The sequence below is a fragment of the Saimiri boliviensis genome, chromosome 9, assembly GCF_048565385.1.
Source record: "Saimiri boliviensis isolate mSaiBol1 chromosome 9, mSaiBol1.pri, whole genome shotgun sequence".
NCBI lineage: Eukaryota > Metazoa > Chordata > Mammalia > Primates > Cebidae > Saimiri > Saimiri boliviensis.
Window position 1 is genome coordinate 85033909 of NC_133457.1, and position 20650 is coordinate 85054558.

The 20650-nt window shown below is 37.0% G+C and overlaps 1 long non-coding RNA gene across 1 annotated transcript in view; it reads left to right on the top strand.

Annotated features, from left to right (window-relative positions):
* LOC141585531 (uncharacterized) overlaps window positions 1–20650 on the top strand; it is a 75445-nt gene that overhangs the window by 26006 nt on the left and 28789 nt on the right. The window contains exon 4 of the long non-coding RNA XR_012519078.1: window positions 4460–4504. This is a non-coding gene — a long non-coding RNA (uncharacterized LOC141585531). The remainder of the gene's footprint in view (window positions 1–4459; window positions 4505–20650) is intronic.

Here is a 20650-nt window from a genome sequence, read left to right on the forward strand (position 1 = left end):
CAGCGACCACCAATGAAAGAGGAGCCCCTTCCTGAAGTGTGGCGGGGGGCCGGATAAATGGCCTCAGGGGGCCACATGTAGCCCGCAGGCCGTAGTTTGGGAACACCTGATATAGACTATTGCTTCTATGCTACAAACCTGTGCCGCATGTTATGTACAGAACACTGTAGGCAGTTGTAACCCAATGGTACATATTTGTGTATCTAAACATAGAGAAGGTAATATGTTGCTAATGGTGTGATAGCTATGATGTCACTAAGGTGATAGGAATTTTTCAGTTCCACTGTAATCTTATGACACCACTATCATTGCGGTTCATTGTTGACCAAAATGTCATTACACAGGCCATGACCAGGTCTATTTAATACCCTCTAATATAACACATTAGAAGCATTAGGAATTAAAGTGTTTCATTTATTAATAAAAATTACAGGCCAGGTGCGGTGGCTCATGACTCTGATTCCAGCACTTTGGGAGGCAAAGGCGGGAAGATCACTTGAGGTCAGGAGTTTGAGACAAGCCTGGCCAACATGGCAATACCCTGTCTCTACTAAAAATACAAAAATTAGCCAGGCATGGTTGCGCATGCCTGTAATCCCAGTTATTCATAGGCTGAGGCACAAGAATGCCTTGAACCCAGGAGGTGAAGGTTGCAGTGAGTTGAGATTGTACACCACTGCACTCCAGCATGGGTGACAAAGCGAGATTCAGTTTCAAAAAAAAAATTATGAAGAGTAGTTTGAATAGTGCCTGCCTTCAAGTCATATATATATCTTATGATATGGAGCAAGCATCTTTTCTATGCCTTGATCAATTGTCATATTCCCTTTAAGTTTGTATGGGCTTCCAAACATGAAATCCTTTTTACATTCAATGTCATCAAGTATCTCTGAGAGTTTCTTTAATGCAAATAATTTTACTGGCATCACCGTCTCTGGGACATCTTCATCCTTCCCATCACAACTACACTTCTCATTCATTTCTGTATGCTTGCCTCCACTAAGCTCCTCTCCAGTGGCAGCAGTGCCAATGTTCCCAGTTAGCTATTTCTTCTATAATTCCATTTACATTCTATTTGAATTGCACTTCCAACGTGACAACTTCTTGTGTTTTTTTTTGCTGATCTTTCACTTTGTTGGTCAATTCTCTCTTTCAGTTATCCATTCCTATAAAATGTCAAGTGGCTTTATCACTGGGAGACACAGAGGTAACACAGCTATAAGCTTTGCTGTCTGTGTATGAGCTGAATTACAAATGTCCAGTGTCCAATTACTGACAGACTTGAAAGAGGTGCTATCTTTGGTCACTGATTCTGAGGCACATATTTATGTACAAAGGGACTGGTGGACAGTTCAGCAAGAAGTAAAGTTTGTAGTTTATGCAATTATAGTTAACTTAACACAGTAACTGAAATTTCAACCATTTTGATGGTGGACTGACTTATAACTGAACTATGGTAACAGAAAGTTTTGCATATCAGAACCATGCACGTCAAGGACTGCAAGCCTAAGTAAAGCCTGGAAGAACATACAATAAAACATTAAGAGGAAGTGGTTGTTCCTGGGTCTTACATTTGTGGATAGTTGTATTTTGTGTTTTTAAAAACATTCGTATTTTAAGTTTTCCTACAATTAATGTATATTATTTGTTTAATACAAAATAATATTGAGGAAAAAATTTAGTACTTACTTTTACTTCTATAAAATCCAATTTATTTTGATGTGAATCAATAAACTTAATTTGATTCAGATAACTTGAAAATAATTCAGTTAATAAAAAGTTTTAAAATATTCTTTTAACCTCTCTCACTGTGAAATTGGTTTTGATTTGAATGAGTACATTTGATTAAAGTAATTTCAGTAGAAAATACTCCATTACAATATTTAGTCTTTCTTTTCAAGAACATTAATTGATACAATTTCTCCACCTACTCTTTTATGCCCATTAGTGATATTTTATAGCATGTTTCATATAAGTTCTCCATATACCAAGTAAGTGTATTTTTCCTACTGATATCGTGAATGGTGATCTTTCCTTTCTCATTACATTTTTAAAATAAGATAGCTATTGATTTTGCATACTTAATCATATTAGTTGTCACCATACAAAATTCTCTTGTTAATCCAATTTATAACTAAAGTAGACACATATTTATTATGTCTATTGACAATCGTAATTATTCACATGTTGGGTGAACTTATCCTGTTCTCTCATAAGGCTTATGTTTCAATTCTGAGCTGAATCCCACTCTCCTTTTCCACTCAAATATCTCCCTCTCTCCTGATGCATTATTCCTGTCATCATACAACATCCGTTAAACTCACTCATATTAAAAATAAGATAAAATAAAAATTAAAATCCTTTAACATTCTATATTCTTTCCAGCTGCCCTCTGATTTCTCTTATCTCTTTTGTAGCAGATTCATCAAAGGAGTAGTCTCTGCTTGTTTACTCTCTCTCCTCATGCAGAAAAGAGTTCATATGAAAAGCCTGACTTTAAATGGGCTGCTTATAATGGAACCTGGATTTCAGGAGAGTCCTCACCACCATTAATCATAAGAGTGGCTCACTGTATACAAACTGTTTACACAAACAATACGGTTCATGTCAGACACTTATTTCACTCTGGGAGTCTGGAATTTTGTTACGCATCACAAAGACTGCCCACCTAACCAGTGTCCGATAAACCTTTGGGTTGTGAGACTCCAGTGAACTTCTCTAGTTCATTGCTGGGGGAATTAAATTAAATTTCTCACAGTTCATTGCTGGGGGAATTAAATATGTGATCCTACTGAGAGAGAACACTTGGAAGCTCATGCCTGGTTTCCCCCTAGACTTCACATCTTATATCTCTTTCCTTTGCCAGTTGTGTTTGTTTTGTGTACCGTTCCTGCAATAAATCATAGCTGTAAATCAACTATACGCTGAGTACTGTGCGTCCTCCCAGCCAAGCACTGAACTTGGGGGTGATCTTGAGGACTCTGTTACAGTCCTCACTTCCCATTCTCTTTTCAGCCCATTTATTAAGCTTTTTATTTCAGTGTCTCTGTGGAATTCACTTTTATCAAGGTTGTAGTGATCTCCAGATTGCCTAGTCCAATGACTGTTTTCCAGTCCTCATCCTGTTTATTCCAGCCTCACCAGCATTTGAATCAGACCGTCGTCTTCTTCCTTTTGAATTACTTTTGTTCCTTGATTTCTAGGGCAGCACATTATTCTGGTGTTCTCCTATCACACTGGCATGCCCTTTTCAGCCTCGTCTGTTGGATGTTGCTCTGCTTCCTGAACTCTACATTAGAGATGGCAGTTTCGTTGGCATGATGAGACTGAATGTCTAATTCTTTTTTTTGAGATGGAATCTTGCTCTGTCGCCCAGGCTGAAGTGCAGTGGTGCCATCTCGGCTTACTGCAACCTTCGCCTCCTGGCTTCAAGCAATTCTTCTGCCTCAGTCTTCCAAGTAGCTGTAAATAGGCATGTACCACCATGCCTGGCTAATTTTTGTATTTTTAGTAGAGACAGGCTTTCACCATCTTAGCCAAGCTAGTCTTGAACTCCTAACCTCAAGTAATCTGCCAACCCTGGCCTCCCAAAGTACTTGGATTACAGGCATGAGCCACCACACCTGGCCCGAATGTCTAATTCCGATGGCCCAAGAGAAGAAGAGAAATTAAAGGCAATATTGAGAAAGAGGAGACAAATCTTTTTTCACAAAGCTTTAGTACAAAGGGGAACAAAACTGTCATGCTACCTGAAACAGAAATTGGAACCCAGGAAACATTTCTGAGTTGTGAGAAATTACAATATGTTTGAATGTTGGAGGGAATTATTCAGTTGTGAGGAGGGTAAAGACAGGATGCAGAGGAGAGAGTGAAGTTCTGAATATCCAAGACACAAGCAGAGGGTTTAGTTTACATGAGAGGAGGAGAAACTTTATCTTTAATTAACAGAAAAGAAACCAGGATGCATGGGCCCTTTTGCTTCTAAATTTGTTAAAGTGGAGAGAACTTAAAGAGTGTTTTAGGGTGCTTCAATTTTGGCATTAAAATAAATGAGTTATGAGCTGAGAGAATAAAAGGAACGCTGGATATTTAAGAAGCTAGAAGCCTGTGGAAGTAGAACAAGCTGAAGAACTTAGTGATGGCTAAAACATGGGGAGTGAGAATTGTATAGATTTCCATTGACCTTCTCATGCTCCTGGTGAAAGTCTTTCCCAAAATTGATGTCAGTGAGATCTGCTTTGTGACTTAGAAATTTGTTAATATTAATTTATCAATATCACTAATATCAGTTTAATTTTTCCTAATATTGCTAGTGTGCAACTTAAGGCATATGCAATATTTTGTAGACGAATTTAAATGCAGTCAGAAGGGTTAAGCTCTTCTACTTTAATTGTATATCATTTGATTTAGAACTGACTTGATATGATATAATAAGAAATATATATTTAATCTCTTCCAGGTTCCTGGCACAGAGCTTCTAAAATCCTTTAGAAGATGGTAATGGGTAAGGAACATCTTTTCTTATAATATTTTATTTTAGTCCCTGGTTTCTTATAGAATAGTTTCTAAGACTCTTGGAATCTCCAGAAGAAATAAGAGTGTCTTTTTGTATGCTAATGAGATGACTGATGTCTGAGTTTCGTAGATGGCTTTAGGAATGGTGCTGGTCACCAGAGAGACCAAGACAGGATTAGAGAGTTAGAACTTTTAACCTTACTTTCTGACCTCTGGGGATGGGGAGAGGGGTTGGAGATTGGCTTAATCACCAATGGCCAATGGCTTAATCTTTTATACCTAATTAAGCCCCTATCACCCTGAAGGATGGATTTTGGAGAGCTTTCAGGTTGGTACAAGAATACATATGCCAGGAGGGTGGCATACTCCAACTCCATAGGGACAGAAGCTTCTGCTCTTTTTTGACCTTTTCAGATCTTGCTCTATGGACTTCTTCTGGTTGTTTATCTAGATCCTTGATAATAATCTTTCATAACAAACTGGTAAACGTAAATAAATATTTCCCTGAGTTTTGCGAGACATTTTAGAACAAATTATCTAACCTGATGAGGGACGTCTGGGAACACTTAATTTGGGTTGGTTAGAAGTATAGCATGACAACCTGGGACTTGCAGTTGGTGAGTAAAATTGGGAGGAGTCCTGTGGGACTGAGTCCTTAACTTGGGGGTGTCTACAGAGATAAAAGGTGGAGAAAGATGTTTGGTCTGAGGAAGGTTATGTTTTAAATGAGAAGCTTTTGGGAAGAATTAAACTTAGGGTATGAATAATAAAGCAAAAAAGGTTAACTGTCAATATAATACTCCTGAGAAGCTGGGAAAGGATAGGAGTTCAGGCACCGGTTAAAGTCTTGGCCATGGTTGAGAGGAGAGACCCTGCTCCCATTGAAATGGAAGAGGGTAGAGAGAGAATGAATGCAGATGCATATAGATCTGGTATTCCTTCACTCCTTGAATGTATTTTCAGTAGTAACTTTGAGCTATGCACTGTCTGAGGTGCTTGAGATGCATTGGTGAATAACAGAGAACATGATCTTAAAGGGCTTACACATTAAAAGATAATGTCGCTGCACTTTTCTCTGAGAAGGTGAAGGTCAGACTATTGTTAGGAAGAAGTTGGCAGGGAGTTGGGAAGACCCAATAGGAAAATGTAGATGCCTTGTCATTGAGGACCAGACAGAGAAACTTGGCAGGATTTTTCAGGCATTGTTAAGGCCGTTTTGAAGTCGACATCTTTGCCTATATGGGAAAACCATTGTGTGAACTGTCATGAAACTTTCCTGCTTAGTTTGGCTCTTAGAAAAAAGTCTAGAAAAAGCAAAGAGGAAAGGTTAGCTTAAAAAAAAAAAGGCTCTCCTGCAATTAAATTTATTTTGTGCAGTTGACAATAGATTATCTACTGACTTGATGTGTTAGAATAATTTTCCTTTTTCTTTTTATCTCCAATATTGTTTTTTATCTTGATTAGTTTAACTCTCATTGACTTTGTGTTCATTTTAGTGCTTTTTACTATCAGCTTCTTTTTGTGAATACCTAATTTATTTTAATATTTCTTGTTTAGTAATAGGAAGCATTCTATACTATACAGTTTTTCTGAGGACAATTTTAGATTCATGCAGTTGATTTTGTTATATAATGTTCTTTAACTTATAAATTGTTTTTAATTGTACTGTTTAGTCTTCTCTCCAAGAATCGTTATAAACAAGGTTTTTAGATTTCCAGTTAGTTTGATTTAGCTATGGTTATTTTATCCTTATTGTATTTTTAGTTTTATTATACTATGGTGAAAGCATATAGGTAGTATAATTCCCATGTGATAGAATTAATTAAGGTTATATTGATGTCTATGCATGCAATTAAACTTTCTAGTCATTCCACTGATAGACATTTTAAAATAATATATCTTGTTTATAGGGTACAAAATTAGATAACCGATCCTTTGAATTTCTAATATATGCAAGGTGTTATATTAGGTTCTGCGAATGAAGGGAGAACAAGACAGGATTTCTATACTCATGGAACTTACTTACATTATAGTGTAAAAGACAGGAGGAAAAAGCACATGTGTACTAAAATATTTACAAACCTCTATAAGTTGCTTTGAAAGAAGCAGGGAATGAATGCAGAGACCAAGCTGCACTCAATTTCTATAGGGTTGTCTGGGAGGGCTGTCCAGAAGAACTGACATTCTGGTAGAGTCCTAAAAAATTATAAGCTGCTGGCCAATTGGAGCTTTGAAGAGATATCATTTGTTAGAGGGAAAGGAAAAAAGATCTGGGGATATTGTCAAGGAAGTGATTATATTGAGAAGTCATGAGCATAGAGTTGGACAAGAGAAAATTAAAAAATGATGGGGTCCATATTTTGACAGTCTCTGAAGAGTTAAAGAATGGTGGCAGTGGGGGTTGATGAATTTGTGAGTGAGGTAGAGCAAAGGTGGTACACAGAGATTAAGATGTTTAAAATCAAGATTTCAGAAATAGTGCAGTGTCTGATGATGACAATGTCTAAGATGTGACCAGTGGAGTGGGTGACTAAGTTGGGCTAGAGAAAAGACATCAATGGTAAAGAGGTAAAGATCCAGCTGTCTGCAGTGTTGAACAGTTCATCTATGTGAGGTGGCTGTAGAACTTCCTTTGGGTGGAGAGGAACATCAAAAGTCAAAACAAGTTTATTGTCTATATTATTCAGATTCTCTATAAATTAAATTTTATTTAATTAATTTTTTTATTCTTAGAGACATGTTAAATTCTCCTACTACAATTGTGATATTTGCTTTACACAGTTGATTCTCCATATTTATGATAGTTATGTTCTATTAATATGGTGCAAAGACAATTAGCAAACACTGAAACATTGATCCTAGGGAAAATATTGTATTCGGTTTCTCCAAGCTTCTGGTCACATTTTCATCAACTAACCAATATGTAATCTTGTTTTATGTATGCTTCTGCTTAAAGACATCTTATTTAACACATATATATTTTTGATTCATTAATATTGGATGGCCAATGGCACTATAACTCATGCCTTAGCAAAGCTTATCATACACACATATTTTCTCTGCGAGGCACATTCAAGCTTTCTTGAGCTTAGAAGCACTAGACACTAATCTTGGGGGCCACTTTAAACAGTGAGATCAATAAGAGAAAAGCACAGAAATGTAAAACAGGTGCTGAATAGACCACAAAAAAGACACTTGTTTAGAGTATGAGAGCTGAAATTAGAAGGTAGAGCATTGCTTGGTTTGACCACAACAAAAACTTGCACATTTTTTTACTGATCTATACTTGTCAAGGAATGACTGAAATGTACAAGTATTGATTTTGGGGGTTGCGAATAAATTTTAGCAAGTAGACAAACACAATTATTGACCTTGTGAATAATAAAAAACAACTATGTATTTTTAGATTGTTAATTGGCAGAATCATGACTATACTATTTTCAAGGTTTTTAAAAAATAACTTTGGAAAAAATGAACCCTTTTGCTCAAATTAAACCTTTCTGTCTCAAATTTTATTTTGGCTAGTGCTTATATTGCAATTCTCTGTTTGTTGTTTATGTGTTATTTATATTTTCCTGAAATACACTTCTCCATATAGCTGAATTTTGTTTTGCTGTTTTCTTATTTTTTTATTAAAATTTTAAATTTAACTCTATAATTTTTCTTTTTTTATGTTATCATAAAGTTCTCTCGTACATTTTATTCTTAATCTGAAAATCACTGTCTTATAATAAACAACTGTTACTAAAATTTTTATAATTGTTATGGCTGATATTTTTGTGCCACTTTATAGTTTGACTTTCAGGCGGCCAGGTTTTGGGGGAATGTTCTTTTTCCTGTCCTTTGCTATGTTATTCCAAATGTATTTATTCCTTTTTTTTCTGTAGTTACTTGATAGTTGTAGATCATATTACTTTTCTATTATTGATGGCATTAGCATTTGATTGTGGTTGTTTTTACTAAACATAGCGTAGGTATACCATAATATAGTATGAAACATATAAGGGGATAAGGAAAAATACTGCTATAAGCATCTTAGTACAAGTCACCCAATTTGATAGACAGAACATTTCTATTAGAATTGTAGTACCCCATTCCCCATTTCTTGTTCTAATCCCACCCTACCAGTCCCCACAGAGGTAATTAGCTTGAATGCTTTTTTTTTTATCATTCTACTTTCTTTTTCATTTATCACATGTATTTTTATGCCTAAACAACCTGTTGCTTCATATTGCATGTTTTAAACTTCATATCAATGGAATAAAACTGCATGTATTTTTCTATGACTTACTTTTTTTGGCTTAATATTATTTTTTTGAGAGTCATCCAGGTTGATATATTCAATTGCTCATTTTTACTAAAAACTGAACTATGCAACTTATTTATCCAATCTACTTTTGCCAGAAATTTGTGTCATTTGTGTGTGTGTGTGTGTGTTTTCAGTATTGTAAACATTCTTGTATAAATCTCTTGAGGTGAAGCTATAATGGTTTCTCCCAGGGTTTGTTCCTAAGAGTGGCATTGTTGCGTCACCTTCAGCTTCCCTAAACAATGACAAATTGTTCTCGAAACGTCTTGTTTACTTCTGTGGGAAATGCCTGTTATGTCTCTTGCTCACTGCCTTTTCATTTTGCATTGTAGCAATTGTAGCAAGAGAATATGGATGAATAGTTGGATGAGTTGATGAATAAATGAATGGAGGGATGGATGAATATTGATAGATATTCTAATACTTTGGGTCAGTTTTATGTGTGGCAAATACCTTCAAGTTTTTAACTTGACTTTTCATTCTCGTTTCTGTCTTGAAAAAGTTTGTTGTACACACATTTCCATTATTATATATAACACTATCCAATAGTAACTCATTTAATTCTCATCTCAACTTGACAATGTGGATACTATTGAGGGACTGTGTAAAGAAAAAAAGTTCTCTTCCCGGGTCCACGAGGGGCGTGGTTTCAAAGGCAAGTTTCCCAGCACCACGCCCCCATCAGGAAACGTAAAGTTCTTTGCCTAGGTTTCCCCGCAAGCCAGCTAGGTAGAGGAATCCAGGTGAGCTTCTTTCTCCAAAAAGCCCATGGAAAGCTCTGAGAGGAGGGGGCTCTGTTGTGGACCAAGCAGCCAATCCGGTATCAGAGTCAGAGATCAATCACTCCAGAGGAAGTTTGAAAGAACTCCTCTCATTGGACAAGAACATGAATGAGGAGGTTAAAACTCCGCCACTCTTTGTATAGATATCCCCTCCGGATTCCCCTCCCTCAACAGCATGGCAGCTCTCTCTCTCTCTGACTAATAAATCGCTTTTTCTGTAAAATTCTTTGGGTCCACGATATTTATTCAAACGGTAATCTCACAGTGCCTTTGCAGCCCCTTTAAAAATTTGTCCATGTTTTACCCTTTCTTCAGGGTAAGAGAGGCCAAGGACCTCGGATTGGGGAATTGGAAGCATCTTTGAGATGTCCCCCTCCCTCCCCCGACTACACTATTACCAGCCCCGCACTACTTTTGGGGTAACAGAGGCAGAGAGCATAAGTAACTAGCCCAAGTTCACATTGGTGGTAAGTGACAGAACCAGGATTCAAAGATGAACCATTAGTCTCTACAGTATGATGTCCTAACCCCTATTCTATACACTTCTTTATGATGTACATAAAAATAATTTTAATATATCCAAAATTATTAAATATTTTCTTCAAATGATTGCACTTTCTGTGTCTTAATTAAGAAATCCTCCCTTATTCCAGTGTAATAGATAAAGGTTTCTGGACTGTCTCTGGGAATTGGGAATTGTTTTGCCTTTCACTCAAATTGTTAGTCTATTGAGGATTTTGTGTGTTTTTGTGTGTTGTGTGTGCGTGTGTGTATGTGCGTGTGTAGTAAAGGATCCAGTTTCTTCTTTTTTCATAAGGATAACATTGTTAAATGCTGATCTATCTCTAGTGATGTATAATATCATTTCTACAATAACATAGGAGGATAAAAACTACTAGAAATAAGTGAATTTGCTGATGAACAACCAGAAAGTGCAATGGAAAAATCTATCATGTATAATACATAACAATATGAAATACTAAAACTTGTTAAATGAAACCTCCAAAACACTGCTGAGGAAAACTATAGAAGACTTAAATAAGAGACTAGATATACGGTTTTTAAGGATCAGGGGACTCAATACTGTTAAGATGTCAATTCTGCCTAAATAGATCTATAGATTCAAATTAACTCCGTATTCTAGCTAGCTGTTTTCATAGAAAGTCACAAGCTAGTACTGCGTTTTACTTTAAATATATTTTGACATGATGTTTTCTATATACTACAATATTTATGGATTGTAGAAATATAATTAAATTTTCCATATTGATTTTGTTCCAGCAAACTAGGTGAACTCTGTTATTCATTCAAATAATATGGCTATAGATTTTGGGGAAATTTCTGCAGACTATCATATTAGCTCTGAATTATGACAGCTGTATTTCTTTCCTTCCAGTTCTTATGATTTATAGCTCTCTTTCTTACTTTACTTCACTGGGTAATATTGAATAGAGGTGGAATAGCAGGCTTATTTTTTTTTTTTCCTGTTCTGAAGCACTTTAAAATCTGCATATAAAATTAGATGCTTGTTATACTTTTTTTTTCTTTCTTTCTCTCTTTCTCTCTTCCTTTCTTTCCTCCTTCCTTCCTTCCTTCCTTCTTTCCTTCCTTTCTACTTATTATCAAATTAGCACAAATTCTTTCTAATCCTAATTTGCTCAGGAGTTTTTTAAAGTAGTGAATGTAAGCTTAATTTCATGCAACATTCTTTCTATATGTATTGAGGTGATTTAATTATTTTTTCTATTATAATATTTTTTCTTCCCTTACTTATACCTTCGCTAATGCTCTTTCTTTGTGGCCCATATCATTTTCTTTCTCTCTGAGGATCTTTTTTTTAAAACATTTCTTGCAAGGGAGGCTCACTGGCAACAAATTCTCTCATTTTATTTGTTTGAGAGTGTCTTTGTTTCTCCCTAACTTTTGATGATTAATTTCACAGGTTACAGAATTCTAGGTTTGTAGGCTTTTTTTTTTTTTTTTATCTCAACACTTAAAAGTTTTGCTCCATGTATTTCTCCTTACTTGCATGTTTTTTGATAAATCAGATGTGATTTTTCTCTTTACTCCTCTCTATATAAGAACTTTTTTCCTCTGGCTTCTTTAAAGATTTTTTTCTTTATCTTTGATTATCTGCAAGTCGAATATGATATGCCTAACTGTGGTTATGGGCATTTATCCTTCTTGGTGTTCCCTGAGCATCCTTAATCTGTGGTTTCATGTCTGACATTAATTTTAAGACAATTCTTAGGCATTATTGCTTCAAATATTTCTTCTATTTCTTTCTGTCTTTATTCTCCTTCTGCTATTCTGATTACACACATTTGTTATACTTTTTGTAGTTGCTCCAGAGTTCTTGGATATTCTAGTCCTTTTTTTTTTTTGGTATTTTTTTTCCTTTGCTTTTCAGTTTTGGATGTTTATATTGACATATCATCAATGTTGGAAATTCTTTCCTCAGGCATATCCAATCTACTAATGAGCCCATTAAAGACATTCTTCACTTCTGTTATAGTGTCTTGATCTTCACCATTTCCATTTTATCCTTTCTTCAAATTTCCAACTCTCTGCTTACATTACTTCTCTGTTTTTGCATGCTGCTACTTTCATTAGAGCCCTTAGCATATTCTTCACAGTTGTTTAAATTTCTGATCTAATAATTCCAGCATCCCTGTTGTAGCTGACTCTGGTTTCAGTGTTTGTTCTAGCCCTTCAAACTATGGTTTTCACTTTTTAGTGTGCCTTGTAATTTTTTCTTGATAGCCAGATATGATGTTTTGGGTAAAAGAAACTGCTGTAAATAAGTGTATGGTGATGTGTGGTAAATTTTGGAGAGAAAAGAAGGGTAGAAGGTTCTACAATCCCATGATTAGGTCTCAGTCTGCTTTGGGCCTGTGCCCTGGAGTGTGAACCCAAAAGGCTTCTCAGTTTTCTCCCTACTTAGCTGGGACAGGATGGCAAGAGGGGACTGGAATTAGATTTTTCCCTTCTCTCAGGTAAGTTTGATTTTGGTAAAACCACAATAGGTTAGGCTTTGGTAAAATAGTTTCTTTTGAGGGCAGACCTTGTTAAGAATAGAGTGATCTGATCTATTTCAAAATGGCTATTTTCCCCATCCCCTTATTGAAAGCAGAGGGAACTTGAATCTTTACTGTGAGAACCTAGTAGAGTTATTTGAGGTAAAACTCACAAAAGTGTTGATATCCCCTAAAATTAGGCCCCCTTAGAGTTTTTAACTCTCAGGCTTGTCCACCCTGAGCCTCCAACAATTCATCACTTATAGTTCAGATTTTCTTCATCTAATACTGGTCCTCACAGAGGGTTTTTAACCTGTGAATCTGTTTTATTAAATTTTGATGTTCTGTATTCAACTGTCTCTCTCTCCAAGTTTTAGGGCAGCAGTTTACCCTGTGACCTAAATTCTCTGATGGATCTAATTGATTTTAGTTTGTTTAGCTTGTTATGTATTGTTAGGACAGAGTGATGACTTCCAAGTTCTTTACATGTCAGACTGGAAACCAGACTCTTAACTTGTTAATACAGAATACAGTAAATTTTATTTTTATATATAATAAATGTATATATTTATGTGTTTAATATATAAAAAGTTATATATATTATGCACAGGTATGTATATATAACTTTTAAAACCAACATCACATTCTTGGGACAAATATAAATTGGTTGTGATATATCTTTTTTGGACATTGCTCAATTCAATTCACTGAATTTTTCTTTCAGAATTGTATACCTATGTTCATGGGTAAGAATTTTCTGTAAATTTCCATTCCCTGAATCTTATTTGGTTCTTGGGTCATGACTATGCTATCTCATAAACTGTTAGGAAATATTGTTTCTTTTGCTGTTCTTTAGAAGAGTATGAATAATATCAAATTATCTTAATGTTTGTTAGAACTTGTCCACATATCTGTTAGAATCTGATGTTTTCTTTGCAGAGAAACTTTAAAGTGCTGATTTCTTATCTTTAATGATTTTAAGTCCACTCAGATTTCCTATTACTGTTGAGTCAGTGTTGATACATCATCTTTATGGGAATTGGGTTATTTTAAATTTTAGGGGGATAACATCCTCCCAAGTTCTTTTGAAATAACTACAATAGTTAGAGTTATGTCTCCCTCTTCTTTATTTGGAGCTTTGTAATTCTTTGAAGTCTGGAGTAAGGTAAATTCCCTCAGACACTATCTGTTTCTACCTATTCTTAAGAGTGTAAGAACTAACAAACAAGGAACACTTCTGTAGTAGAAACAGGTGTCCACCAAAATATTTCCTTGTTTATCCTGGATGCATAGCTAGACTGTATTTGTCAGCCTCTCCTGAGTTCTCGTCAATGAAATATGAGTGGAATGAAGTGATGACTCACCTCCAAACATGGAATATAAGATCCTTACTATCAAATGAACACTGATTTCAGTTCCCTTTTGCTGTGTCACAAACAACCCCTAAGACCTGGTACCCTAAAATAATAATAGGTTCATTTATTAAAACAGTCAGTTAACTGAGCCAGACTTTGCTGTCCTGTCTGGGCTCCTCACATGACTGCATGATGGTGTAAGCTGGCTGGGGCTGGAAAGCCCAAGATGATCTCTTCCATATATGGGATCTTTTGTAAATCACTGTGAGCTGGGGTGCTGTTATTCCCCTCTTTGTGACCTGTCTCTCTATGTGATGACCCTTACCTCTGGCCTCTACTTGACCTTTTTCTCCAGCAAGATTGCCTGGACATCCTTAGAACATAGTGGTTGAGCCCAACAGGGAAAATGTGGATGCTTCCAGTCCACTTAAGGTTTGAAAGAGAAGTTCTGTAATGTTGCTTACACCACATTCTATTGGCCCACTCTAGTCATAAGTTCAACCTAGATTCAAGGGATGAGAAAGTAGATTCCACCTCTTCAAAGTCATATTGCAAGGGGGCATGGGCACAGGGAGACATGATTCACCGGGGGCCATTTTTAATACTCTACCACAGGCGTCCCCAAACTTTTTACACAGGGGGCCAGTTCACTGTCCCTCAGACCGTTGGAGGGCCGCCACATACTGTGGTCCTCTCACTGACCACCAATGAAAGAGGTGCCCCTTCCCGAAGTGCGGCGGGGGGCTGGATAAATGGCCTCAGGGAGCCGCATGCGGCTCGCAGGCTGTAGTTTGGGGACGCCTGCTCTACCGCATTACCTCTGATAACCCTATGCACTCCTTTTTCCCCTGACTGACAGGCAAATGTAGATGCTCAGGGAAGGCTTATGAGCCATGTTGTGAAGACAGAGGTGACTCCCCACTGCCAGTTTTCAACCTGTGGCATTGAATGTGGTGAAAGCAATAGATAACTGTGTATTGTGTTAAGCCACTGATATTTCAGGGTTTTTAAAAAATTATTATTATTATTTTTTGTAGAGACAGCATCTCACTCTGTGACCCAGGCTGGAGTGCAGTGGCCCAATCATAGATATCTGCAACCTCAAATTTTGGGACTTAAACAATATTCCTGTCTCAGCATCTCAAGTAGCTGAGACTACAGGAGTATATCACTACATCTGGCTGGTTTTTTATTTGTTTATTTGTTTTGTAGAGATAGGTTCTTACTATGTTGCTCAGTCTGGTCTCAAACTCCTGGCCTCCAGGGTTTATTTAGTAAAGCTAATCTTACCCCAAAAATGTAGCCTTAGGCTAAGTTCTTAGCTTGAGGTTTTTCACAACATACAGGTAATGATAATTAAATGGCAGACTTGTGAAAGGAACATGTTGTGACTCACCCAATGCCGAGGTCTCAGATGATCAACTTTTCTTACTGATTCATGTGGTGTGAAGCACTGGGGAATATGTGGAGGATGGGCAGTAAAGGTAGCTTTCCCCCACCCATTTATCTTTGCTCTGTTCATAGCTCTTTGTAGATTACATTGTGTGTGTGCAAACCCTGGCTTTGTCTCCTGATCCCAGCCAGTTTCATCCCCCAACTAGACTTTGAGAGACATCAAATTTAAAGTTCCCTTGGACTTGTCAAATGTCCTTAGCCTGAAGTTGGCTTTGACTGTCTGCTGGCCTGTCTGATATACTACTCTCAATTGGTATTTAGCCTCTGAGAAGTCTACACTTACTTATTCACTCAGTATGCATCTAAAAATATATTATTCATATTTTAGCTAGCATTTTAAATTGTTTTCAGTATGAGGGTCAGTCTGATTTTCTAATAGAACTGGGCATTTGTTTTTGAAGGAATTTAAATTTATAATAAGTTTATGTATTTTTCATGACTTCTATAAATTAATTCATCTCATTTTGCTTTTGTGAATTTCCTATTAATATCCACTGCTTTTTTGTTGTTATTTTGTTGTTTTAAACTGGAATATAGTACCTCGAATAGTCTAAGAAACGTCCTGATATTTTCACTCACTGCGCCGTTGGGTGGCTATTTACATTTTACAGTCATGAGTAAGATCAAGATGGACACCACCCCACCTTTCCCTGCTCAAGGAGACCTATTGAACAAGCCCTTTCTTGCCTTCAAGCCCTGCTTCTCAGACTTAAATAATGTTTGTCTCATTCCACTAGATTCTCTTCTATTTCCTAGGCAGTCTGCTATGAATTTTAGGTTTATTCATGTTTCCTTCAATTTACCACTCTCAACATTAAATATATATCTTAGTCTGAGATCTCTCAGAAGCAGACCCTGAGACAAGGATCCTCAGGCAAATATTTATTTGGGAGAAAGTTCCAAAAAGCTGGATCATACATCAAACCAAACTCTATTTGCATTATGAAAAGAATAAAACTATGAATGTCCAGGACAGAGATTATAGTCAGTAAGAAGTGGGTTCTACATAGTGGTCAGATAAATGCTTATTTCCTTGGCTGCTATAGCAAAATACCATAAACTGAGTGGCTTATAATCAGTGGAAATTTATTTCTCACAGACTTGGAGGTTGAGAAATCAGAGATCGAGGTGTCAGCACATTCATGTTCCAACTTCTTGTTGTGTCCTCACTTGGCTGAAAGTGTGAATGAGCTCTCTTGGGCCTCTTTTATAAAGGCACTGATCACATCATGAGGTCTCTTCCTTTGTGGTTTCAACACTTCCCCAAAGGCCCTACCTCCTGGTATCATCACCTTGGGGATTAGGATTTCAACATATGAATTTGGTGTAGGCACAAACATTGAGACCATAGCAGATACCAAGGACAAGGGGTTAATGAGCAGCATTCTAATTAATTATTTGAGACAGAGTCTCACTCTGTCACCCAGGCTGGAGTGCAGTGGTGTAATCTTGCCTTACTGCAACCTCTGCCTCCCAGGTTCAAGAGATTCTCCTGCCTCAGCCTCTTGAGTAGTTGGGATTACAGGCATGCACCACCACGCCCAGCTAATTTTTGTGCTTTTAGTAGAGACAGCGTTTCACCATGTTCGTCATGCTGGTCTGGAACTCCTGACCTCGTGGTCCACCCACCTTGGCCTCCCAAAGTGCTGAGATTATAAGCATGAGCCACCACACCTGGCCAGCATTCTATTTTATAATCACCAAGGTGATAATGATAATAATTAATACTTATGAAGCATTTTTCTTGAGATTTTCATTAAATTTAATTGATTTATTTCTCAAAAAAACCAATGAGGTAGCTGTAGCAAAAGAAGGAAGGAAGGAAGGAGGGAAGGAAGGAAGGAGGGAAGGAAGGAAGGGAAGGAGGAAAGAAGGGAAGAAAAAGGAAGGAAGGATTAAAGCCAAAATAAAATATGTATTTAATAAAAATGAATTTCTAAATTTAATGTTTTATTTGGAAAGAAATAATTGAAATTCAAGTCATGTACACAGACCTGGTTGTTGGTCTTTGGTGTGTTTTAAGAACAAAGAGGAGGTTGGAGGTGTTATATTATAAAAAGGAGGAACACTACATATGGCTCTTTGAGAAAGTTCATTAGTACTGGTAACATTGGTGGGGAGCTGGGAAACTGATTGGTGAGTGACTGTGGTGGGTAAAACTAGCCTTTGTGTTGCAACCCCTTGTTTCAGAAGCTATTAGATAAAACTGGTTTTGGGTTACAGTAGGTGGTTTTAGCAGCCAGGCTTGCACAGAATTGCAGTCTTAGAGCAATGTTATGTGCCCTAAGTGTTTTCCCTCCTGGCTTCTTTTTCTTCTTTTTTTGAGATGGAGTCTTGCTCTGTCACCAGGCTGGAGTGCAGTGGCACAATCTTGGCTCACTGCAACCTTAATCTCCCGGGTTCAAGAGATTCCCCTGCCTCAGCCTTCTGAGTAGCTGAGATTACAGATGTTAGCCACCACACCCGGCCACTCCCTGGCTTCTTTACTGTGCTTTAGTTGAGTGTGACAAGAATGACCCAATTTCATCTGTTCAACTTTCAAAGAAGGAAAGAAGAAAGTGCAGAAGGAAGAAAGTAAAACTAGGAGCTTAGAGAAAGGAAAGAGAAAAGAAGGAAAAAAGAAAGAAAGGTGGAACCTGGATGTAAACCATATTTCTCATTTTCTTCATTCTCACACCATGGTTGGCATGAGGGATTTATTTCAGGAGCACATTATAAGATCTAAAGGCAATTCCATTAGAATGTATGGGTGTGTGTTTAGTTGTAACAGCTCATAAATCTTTGAATCTGCACATGGAGTATGTGAGGTTTTTATTCCACATCTCCCCTCTCAGGTCCCATGTTACAGAAACTAGCATTTTCTTTTGACTTTATATCTTTGGACCAGACGTAGATGTAACTGTTAACTCTCCCATAAAATTTTAAGAGTTTCTTGCTCTCTGAGGCTTATTCCATATTTAAAATAGACTCAAAATAATATTCAGGTCATTTTTCTACTAATAAAAGGAGGATAATCTAAATTATCAAGATAAAATGAGGGTATATGAATGCAAATTTAGAAGGAAGTGATTTGCTTTTTTAATTTTAAGCACTGAAGTAGAAAGATAGAAAGAAGAAAGAAATCACTGAAGGAAATTAAATTAGGGACCAAGGAAGGGCAAGCACATAACAACCACCTTAATTATAATAATTTCTAGAAGCTCATTGTAGGATGATTTACAAATATTGTTAATTGGATCACAACAGATCTGACCTAGTATGTCTTAAGTAAGCAGCTTGGTTAGCAATCAGTCGAAATCTTGAAGACTGTCAAGAGAGCATCTGCAATCTGTTATTAGTGGGGAAAATATAAATTATTCTGAGCCATAGAGTATGTGGTTGTCATTGAGTATACCACTATTAGATACTTTAGAGGGGATGAGACAAATGGCACAATTAGGAAAAGCAAAACCTTCTAATTTGAGAAAACCTTGAGATGGATTTTTCATTTTGTACAGAGGCTAATAATTAAAGTCTAATATATAGTCTTTATTTTGTTTTTGTGTTTTGGTTTCTCATGTTGGCTGGTGGTTACTGTCCTTGGCCTAGATTAATTTTTCCTCTTGCAAATACATATGAATTATCTATGAGGCACATAGTACTTAAAATGACCTGCAGTCATTATTTAGTCAATTCCTGTAGCACAACTTTGAGCTTTTTCACAAAGTGAATTCAGAGTGTTTGTATGGGTTTTTAATTGATTAATACCTTGTCATTTAAAAAATAAGGTTTTAATGTAATTAAGTTACTTCAGATGGTTAAAAACAGTGCTAATTAAAGTGTGGTCTCTAAACCCACAATGTCAGATTTTCTTGGGTGCTTGCTGTAAATCAGAATCTCAGGCCTCACCCAGGTGTACTGATTCAGAATCTCTGCTAGGCGAGGACCTAGAACCTGCATTTTAAACAAGCTCTCCAAGTGATGTTTACATACAATAAAAGTTTAAGGGACAGGATATTACAGCTGGGTCTGTGAACGTTTCCCATAAATATTCATAAATATTTTGAGATTTGTGGACCTAAATAGCCTCTTTATAATGACTCAACCCTGCCATGGGAGGAGCGGCAGCCAGTGACATGGGTATGGCTGTGTTCCAATAAAACTTTATTTATGAGAATAGACTCTGGGCCAGATTTGACACATGAGCCATAATTTGCCAACCCCTGGGTTAGAGCCTACAGTGTTAGTTGTTGCAGGTTTCAACATTCTGTTTGGAAGTCTGTAGACAGAGGTAAGAAGAGCTAACCATTATTAAGTACCTATTGTATACACGCCATCTCGTATTTACCCAAACAACCTAACTACCACTACCACAACCCCAAGCTACCATGACCAGCCATGCAGGTTATATATACTGAAGAATAACAATTGGTGGACTTTAGAATTATGCAGTACACAACCAGGACAGCATTATGTGGGGAATCTCAGGTTTGCATCATGATCTTCATCTTACAGATAAGGAAACTGATAATCAGAAGGATTTAAAATTTTGCCCAAAGATACAGTGGCTGTCAGTGTCAGAACCAGGATTAAACCTGAATTTGTCTGATTATGGAGGCTATGCTTTTTCCACTCACTCTGCTGAAGACGGGTAACATAACTGACCCTGGCCATTGGCTGTATGTATTTATGGTCCTGGTCATGAATGCAAAAAGTTGCCACTGGACATTGGAAGACTAAGAAGGAAGGAAAGGAAGGAAGGAAGGAGAAAGAGAAAAAGAAGGAAGAAAGAAAGGAAGGAAGGAAACTGGCTGGGTGCAATGGCTCACACCTGTTATCCCAACACTTACGGAGGCTGAGGCAGGCAGATCACTTGAAATCAGGAGTTCAAGACCAGCCTGGCCAACATGGTGAAACCTCGTTTTTACTAAAACACAAAAATTGGCTGGATGTGGTGGTGGGTGCCTGTAATCCCAGCTATGTACTTGGGAGGCTGAGGCAGAATTGCTTGAACCTCAGAGGCAGAGGTTGTAGTAAGCCAAGATTGCACCACTGCACTCTAGCCTGGGCGACAGAGTAAGACCCCGTTTCAAAAAAACAGAAAGAAGAAGAAAAAAAGAAAACATGCACCAATGAGAGGTCACTCAAGGAGTATCTTCAACAATAAATTAAAAAAAAAAAACCAAAATTGCTTTGGGTCAACATAGAGATTATATTATACCAGGATGATAATAAGCT